Raw genomic sequence first — 9,390 nt, forward strand, 5'->3', positions numbered from 1 at the left:
TCAGAGAAGACATAGGAGCTGCACTCCACAACATTAGACCCCCAAAGCCAAATGGCAATGGTGCTGAAAGACTAGCACTAAGAAAATTGTAGAACATCCTCATAGAATCTGCAGACAAGGGCAACGCCATTGTCAATATTAGCAAACAGGAGTATAAAAAAATGATGCATCACTCCTCCAAGATGTGGCCAACAGAAAACTGAAGTTTGATCCAATGCCAAGAATAGTTTAAGATGCAAAGGATATCATAAAAGATTCCTTGATTCTAATTGAAGAGGAACAGGGCCTCTCGAAATTCCCTCCTTTACCAAGCCACCCAGCTAGCCTAAAATTTGTTGTCTCTGGTGTAACTTTAAGGAATTTGCATAGCATATTGAAATGAAATAATTAACTTTGTAATTTTGCACACTTTATTCAAAAACACAACCCAGGTTTTGAAGTTGAATGTCATCATCAGGTGGTCCTCATAGAAGCAAACTTGGTATATATACCTTCTGATAAAGTGAGGGGGGTTGGTGAGAGAGAGAGGGAGGGTGGAGGGGTAAAAATGTTACAATGTAGCTGGGAGGAAAAGAGAATTACAGCTTTCATTGGGAGGGTTACAAAATGTCATTGGCAAGTTCATCTTTGCAACAGATGCATTTCAAAATTTCCAAATGCTCCAAAGCATCAAACCTTTGACCTTGAATGAAGAATTTTAGTCACAAAGTCACTTTAGGGGTCATTCTCGAAGGGGTGCTTCGCGAAGAGGCATGCTATGTTCTTATACTTTACACATGTTTGGTGTTCTTTTGTCCGTTCTTTTAATTTTTGTCCCATTTGCCCAATATATTTACATTCCAAGTACTTTAATTCATACACTTCACTCCTCTCGTTTTTGGGAACTTTGTCTTCATTGTGAGAAATCAAGTTCTTAAGGCATGAACCGCGGTAATAGGTACATTACATTTTTTCTTTAGCGACCCTCTACATAGTGCTCGGAGGAGGGTCCTTTGAGAAAGAGGCAACTAGGAAGTAGCTATCTTACAGTAAACCCTATACAAAGTAGGAAAAAACTTCAATCCCTTACCGTAGACCTAATGTTGCTGGTTGGAACACCAGCAAAACTGTTGTCAGCAATGTCAACCATATGCAGTCAAGACCTGAAAAATGGAGAGAAAAGAATTGCTGAGTCTATTGGCATGAAAAAATTAAACTGGTTTCACTACCAGTTTTTCTGGGAGATATGCTTTGGGCATTATAGTGCCTCAAAATGTACCAGATGGCATAAGAAACTGAAAAGACACATGATTTAGTTGCAATACAATGCTAGGTGTCTCATTTTGGTTGCCATCTTGAATAATTGGAATGGCAAGTTGACAATAGGCAGACAGTGCAATTGATAATGGAATTGGCAATGATGCGATGGAGTTTGAAAATAGAAAAAGGCAACAGCAATGATGATCTAGATAATGATGTATAGGGATATGAAAGTGATTCAGGAGAGAAAGTGATTATGACCCACAGTGCATCCAGTCACTGTTCAATGAAATGGTGGAGAAAAATGGTTTTCCTTATGATTCTCATGTGTATTTCCAATTCTTGCATAATGTACAATCTAGTGAAACCAAAAAAGTACCAGTCGTCTATTACATGCAAAATAATGCCAATGACTTGGCTGTTTCTCAAGATTATCTGAATGAAAACACTACTTGTTCTGAAACCATTCCATCATGGCTAATAGGGAGAATATATAATTATAAAAAGCATGAAACTTGCTTCATCACATCAAAACGATTCTGAATCAAATGTAATTTTATTTTCTTCAAAACAATTTACAAGTTGGACGATGTATTGCCCTAGTCGAAACGGCAAAGGTGCTCAGACTCTCTCTCATGTGCTAAATTGCCCTTAATTAGGTATTAGGGAACGTAAATTACATTCTAATTGACAATGGAAAGGGGATGCAAGGAAAAGTATTTTCAATTGAGGAGAAGATAGAATTTTGAAATAAGAAGTTAATACTCACAATGGAACCCTAATTGATCAGGCGAAATGTCTACAATTGCCGGTCTCTAACATGAGTGCCATAGTGATTCTGAAATGTGACATATCCAGGCATTTGTCTATAAAAAGAAAACTTGTCAAGGACTTATGTTACCACTATTGATGTCAACAATAGTGGTAACATAACTGACACTACTAAAATAGGAGATGCATTCCATATTTCATTTCTACTTCTGCCCATTACACCTACACCCACTTCAAGGGAGACTATGAAGTTCTAAATAACATTAAGCAAGACGATGTTCCTCAATCCTAGCAGTGAAAGTGAGTTACGCTCGTATCTTGGGAAAGCAGGACTTAAAGAACTCAACCAATATAAACAGTGTTCCAGATAAGGTTCTCAGAGAATCACAAAAGTTTATCCTGACCCCTTTACCATTCCTAGAGTATCAATCTCTCTCCAATGGTGTATCTGACTCTCTAAAGGTGTCTAAGGTTATCCCAGTTTATAAAAATAAAGGTGACAAGAATGTGCTGAGTAATTAGACCAATATCAATCACCCCAGTTTGGAAATGTCTTTGAGTATCTCTATTGTCAAAGGCTTATTAAGAATCTTGAAAGCAACAACCTTTTTTCTGGGTATTTGTTTGGATTTCCAAACAAGCTCTATTCGATACAATTAGTTATATTCTAAATGAAATAAATATTAAAAAGACAATAATAAGAATCTACTTTGACTTTGTCAAAGATTTTGATACAGTAGATAACCAAATACTACCAAAAAATGTGAGGTGCTCGGCAAAAGAGGAGTTGATCTGAGTTGGCTACAGATGCACTTACTGTATGTAACTGGCAACAGGTTTTCTACAAAGATGGAAATATTTTTCTCTCATCTCCCCTCCAGGTGACCAAAGGAGTACCTCATAGGTCTGTGCTAGGTCCAGTACTATTTTAATAGTAGCTAATGATCTACCCCAATGACCTAATAAATTAAATGGTTAACTGCAATAAATGTGTTATGCATGCTGATGATGACGTGCATGATGAATTCCTTTCATTCGTTGAATAACTAACTGGATTCTGGTGAACTGGAGATAAATGCAATGTATGACGCAATGGTGTAACAGTAACTGCAAGGTCCTTCAACATTGTAAAACACAAATGATGATGTTTTCATCAAAGTAAGGTCTAACTATCAAATTTGACTTGAGGAGTGAGATGTGTGATATCATGGTGGTAGAAAATTCAAAATATTTAGGGTTACACGTTAGCCAACATCTTAAGAGGGGTGAACATATCTCACACATCTCCCAGGCATGCAAGGAAATTAATTCAGTTTACTACCAGAAATCAGTTTTAGAACCCACTCTGAGTTTCTCATCCTAAAAATGATATATTGTGGCTAGTTCTACTCTGTAACTTCTCTTGGAATTGTAATCTGGGGACCATCATCATCATCAAATCTAGCATTTTTAGTTAAGAAAAAAATAGCAAGACTCATGTGTAATCAACCTCATTGTGTGCATTGTCTTCCCCTTCTTAAATATTGAAGAATATTAACTGTACCTTACGTTGTACGCATCTATCATGCAGCAACTTATGCTAAGAAAAACAAGAGTGACTTTATAAGGAATAATAGTTATCACTGTCACAATACCAGAAGATGTAAAGATATACATACATGTGGAAACATCAAACCTGTCTATGGTAGCTAAAGCACCAACATCAACGCGCACGAAATTGTTTAACAATCTGCAAAACTCTTTAAAAAATGAGACTAAATTTTCACCAGGCAAGAAGAATATATTTACATTATGGTTGATGAGTGTTATTACAGTATAAATGAATATTTTTGTAGAACTTATGTGCATATTAGTTTCCTATCATAACTTTATTGGTATTTCCATTTGGGAGTAATGTGATCAATGAGAGGGTGGTCCCAAAGTACCCGGCCTGATCTAGATATGGCGGTAGTTGTTTCAAATAGATCACTGTTTTAGAAAGTACGCAATCTACAAAGCATATTTTTCAAGTTTGAAGACGCCACGTTCTTTAGTATGAGTTAGGCAGCCATCACTAGTGAATGTTTTCAGAGAGTTAGTGTAAATTGAGAGAATTGGTCATTGTAATGTGATGCAATACTTTTATCTGAAAGACCTCAGCCCAAGCAATATAAAAGCTGAACTGGATTCTACTCTGGATGAGTCTGCTCCTTCGTTTACAAGAGTAAAATATTGGGTAGCAAAGTTTAAACGAGGCTCTACGAGCTGTCAAGACGTGAATCGCATTGGTCGACCAAATGAAGTGATGACTCCAGAAACGGTGAAGAAAATCCACGAAGTGACACTAAATGATCGTCGACTTTAAGTGTGCGAGCTAGCAGGCATTTCAAAAAGTGCAGTACATCGCATGAAAATTTGGACATGAGAAAGCTGTGTGCGAGATGGGTGGCGCGTGTGCTAACACTCGAGCAAAACCAGTGTCGTGAAGATGCTTAAATTGAGTGTTTGAATTGCTACCTCATGCACCCTATTCGCCAGATTAAGCCCCCTCGGATTATTTTCTGTTCACAAACTTGAAAAAATGGCTCGGTGGTCAAGGATTTTCCAACCGTGAAGAAGTGATGTCGGCAGATGACGACTATTTTGAGGAGAAAGACAGTTCTTATTATAAAAAGGGTATCGAACTTATTGGACATCGCTGGGAAAAGTGTAAAGAGCTGAAAGGAGATTATGTTGAAAAATAAATAATTTTTTACCCAAGTACCGTATTTTCCCATCGATACCGCGCGTGTTATCTGGAAAAGTATAAAGAGCTGAAAGGAGATTATGTTGAAAAATAAATAATTTTTACCAAAGTACCGTATTTTCCCATCGATAACGCGCGTGTTATCTATACAAAATAGTTGTGACGATGCGCGTTATGTACTGAAAATTGAAAAAACCCTAACATTTACCGACCTATATACACAATTATTTATAGAAGAGTTTCGCAAAAATAAATTAGTCTGGAAGCATGTCTTTCTAATTGCATTCTATTTTATACAGATCTACTACTGGTACAGTTATTTCATCTCATAAATCCATGAGAAAAAGAAGAAACATACGATATAATTCCTTGTATAGTTTCTTAACGTCATTCATTCTAATACTCAATACTTCTTCATTCTAATACATAGTACTTCACGTATACGTAGAGTACGTCGTATTATATACACGAACGTAGAAATATAGGAAAGGTAAATACTTGAATCAAAGAAATTCGTCAACTGAATCACAATATAATTAAGTGCATTTATTATATCTTGAGAAACATCACCGAGTTCACTCTTCGAAGTTAACTCTTCCTGATCTTCTAGCACTGGCGTTGAAATATTGTCTAAAGCTTTTTTAAATTCATATTTGCATAAGTCCCTCGGACACCCAGCCAACTCTCCAGGATCCACCTGCTTATTTCTTCATGGTATACTTTTTAATCCTTTCCGATTCGGTGTAGTCTTTCATACCAGACTTCATCCACCTTTCCCACCTAGAACTTAACCTTGATTAAAAAGATTTATTTATGAATAAATCCTGGCAGCCTCGCGATTTCCTTTTTCTTTCGCGAAATTGATGACTTATAGCTTAAGTATCCCTGTACGCGATTTTCTTCTCCATGGGCAATTCTCTTCAGAAAATTCTAAACTATAAAAGCTTAACTCAATTCAGGTTTGAAACTTGGAGGTTGTCTATAACGTCTGATTGTCGATACTAACAAAGCGAAATAAAGCAAGCAAAACAAGAAAATTCTAATTCATTCATTCTATTACTTTTTTATATTTGATTTGACGAAAGTTAATTTGTATAGCGAATAAAATGGCATACAAACCTATGTCTCGTGTCGATTCAGGAATCATAACGAAAAAGGAATAAGGCGTCATTGTGTTGGCTTGTAATATTGTTTATTTTTTGATCCTTCTGTTGTTTGGAATTAATTTCAATCACCTGGCTATAATCCTATGTATACATACGGTAGATATAGCCACAGGCAATTATGATTCCATGTTTTCATTGGTTGTTACTATCTATTAGTGCATGGATATAGACGTATTTTTACACTCAGTACATAAATACACACACACACAGATGCGCGGCTCTATACACGTTCAAGATAGCTATGAAACCCCGGGCGCGCGATATCTCAACAAATTCATGTTGACTACCAAGTTGTGGGTGCGCGTTATACTATATATGGGAAAATACGGTATTGGATCGGGTATTTCTGGGACCACCCTCGTATATCCCAATGATGTGTCCTATACGCCTGCCAAGCATTCTCAATACAGTATGCTGTGCTTGCTGGACAAATAAATATATAATTATATTGCCTTCAAAATACAGCCTTGAGCTGCTAATAAAATGCTACCAACGTTTGTATCAGCTTTGGAATACTTCTTTCGGGATAGCCTATAAGTCTGTAGTACAATTTCGGAGGATGTCTTCAATATTTTCAAATTGGCGCCCTTTCAAGGTGGATTTCAGCGTAGGAAATAATCCATTGGAGCAAGATCCAGAGAGTAGGGTGGCTGGTGGATCATTGCTGCACTGCTTCTAGCCAAAACCTATGTAACAATCAATGATGCGCACTCAGGTGCATTGTTGTGATGAAAGCACCATGACTTTTCTTCCACATTTGTGATCACTTCTGCAACATGACAGGTCATGACCTCTACATAGTGCTGCCCGTTCACTGTTTGTCGTTAGGGGACATATTAATTATGAAGAATTACTTTCCAATCAAAGAAATCAATCATCATTACCTTCGATCTTGACATCCAAGCTTCTATGGGCCTTGGGGAAGATGGGCCCCAAACTTCCCACAAAACTGTATTTGACTCATAGACATTCATTGCCAAATGCCTCTAGTACCATAGCATGCATAAGTTTCAGTTGCACCTTTCCTAAGGTTAAGACAAAATTCAATGCGCAAAGGCAACACCTCAATTCTCACATACACAAGAATAGGTACAGCAAGGATGTGCAAGCTCAGACAAGAATGGCTGTTCTGCAGAGACAAGTCGAGAGAGGGTCATGGGCAAGCCAGTGTTTTACTTCTTAGAGATGCCCCTAGAAGGCGACACTTCATCCATCAAGCAGTTCATCCGTACAAAGACCAGTCTCATCTTTTCATGAACAGAGCTGGTACAGGCAAATATTTGCAGTTTCCCAAGATTTTTGATTCCCTGCAACTCACTTTTTCCTTGGGTTCCTAGAGAAGTGTAAATGAGAGGTACTACTGTACTTAGGGATCCACATGGTTTTAGAGGTTGAATGTGATGAGATGCTGACAATCTCCATAAAATTGCACAAAAACTACAAAGGAGTTTTGAAAAGAAAGGCTGGTTTGGTGGGTGATGTTAGAGTTTGCCCAGGATTAAGCCCTTTACAGCAGGTGACATTCACATTCAGGGTAGGGGGGCCAGTTCCTTTCCCTGCGCCAGCTATTGTTTCCCAGGAAGATCTGGTGCCCGAAAAATCACACAGCTTGGATGGAGAGCTGCAGGTGCCCAGAGAGGCTTGCCCCGGAATATAACATTGGCCCTCCAGTCAGTAGCTCTACCCCTGGACTACCACGACCCACCTTTATATATATATATATAAATAATTCACCTAATACTAATCCCTATACAGCGTGTGAAATTCACACATAAACAGGGGGGCCAGTTCCTTTCCCTGCGCCGGCTGTTGTTTCCCAGGAAGATCTGGTGCCCGAAAAATCACACAGCTTGGGTGGAGCTGAGGGTGCCCAGAGAGGCTGGCCCGGGAATCGAACCCAGGCCCTCCGGTCAGTAGTCCAACACTCTACCCCTGATCCCATCCCCATGATAAAAAAATATAACCTCACATGTTCAGACTTAAACACTGATACAAATTAATAGTTATACTACTACTAAATGGGCAAATCAGAGTTGAGGTACAACAAAATAATTACAATCTCCATATCAATGTGAAAAATGCTTTTTAATGTAAGAAAATTTGGGGAAACAATTCATTCCACAGACAAAACCAATTTGCACTGCATTATACAAGATTATATATTACAAAATTGATGAGTCATTGGTTAAGGTTAAATAATACAGGCAATCATTATTTCAATATATATACAAATTTGATACTGTGAATGAACTAATGTAGAATTAAAATTTCGTCATGGCATAAACAAACCAAAGAACATTTCAATGGATGGTTCATTTAGAATTTCATTAACAATCCCACAAGAGCATTCTACTCCCAGTCCATTGAGATCACCAAGATCATTAAACAGCAAGCAGTGTCAGTGTACACATATCATGTTTTGGCAATGGAGTTCCTTCAACATAGGCACATTGACTGTAGGTCTCAACATAAAGCCTTTCAGTCTCTAAAAAGACAATGCATCTCCAGAGAAAGCAAATATTCACCTGAACTACTCAAATGCCTCACTGACAACATTCTCAACTGCATTTATTATGAACACTTAACTTCACTATAATACGTTCCAATTTGTACTGTTTTAATGACTTGAACAACAAACCCCCTTTGGGTTCATCAAATGTTGACATGCAAAAAATATATATCGAGAGAAATCATAGTCGGAGAGATATCACACTGAGCTGCTGCAATAGTATAAAAGTCAAAAAGTTCTCTCCCAAAGGAAAATCACAAAGTTCCAATTGAAGAATTTAAGAAGACCAACTCTTGGTCCCTTCCCACTAAATTACCGCTAACCATAGTAATAGCAAGAACTACAATCAATTGCAATGCTGCACAAAGTTGTTGCAGATTAAAATTGTATGTACACATTTGTCAAAAACTAGCCGTGTGATAACAGATGAAAATCCGAGGATTAGCCAGGACAGGCAATCTCACCGACATTCATCCTGCAAGTTTAAAATCATTATAAATATACAAATGCTGATTTCTTCACAAGAGATTTGAATCCATAGATTTGACGGTTTCACATTCCAGAGGAAGTACCTACATACACAAAAATACATCACATAAATTACAAAAATATTAAAAAAAAAACCCTGCGGAGAGTTTTTCATGAAACCTCCACATTTGGTCCCTTAGTCAATTGCGAAGGTACACAAATCCTTCACTAAAGACCTCACGTTTGCACACCCCTTCTTTTTTTGTACACCCAACAGTTACAAACACACCACAGCAAATTCAACTTTAAAATATATTAAATGTACTTCTATCCAACCTGACATGCGCATCATTGCGGTGGAACACAAACACTAAAAGAGAAGTCAACATAAGGGTCGAGAGGCATAGAAAAATATAAAAATATTAAAGCAGCCAATCTCATATTCAGGGGATCCATCAAATGTCAAATTATGAGTAGAAAACATGTAGGGGATTGGACGGCAGCGGGAAGCC

The sequence above is a fragment of the Hetaerina americana genome, unplaced genomic scaffold (assembly GCF_022747635.1).
Source record: "Hetaerina americana unplaced genomic scaffold, ioHetAmer1.1.p SCAF_37, whole genome shotgun sequence".
NCBI classification, from domain to species: Eukaryota; Metazoa; Arthropoda; class Insecta; order Odonata; family Calopterygidae; genus Hetaerina; species Hetaerina americana.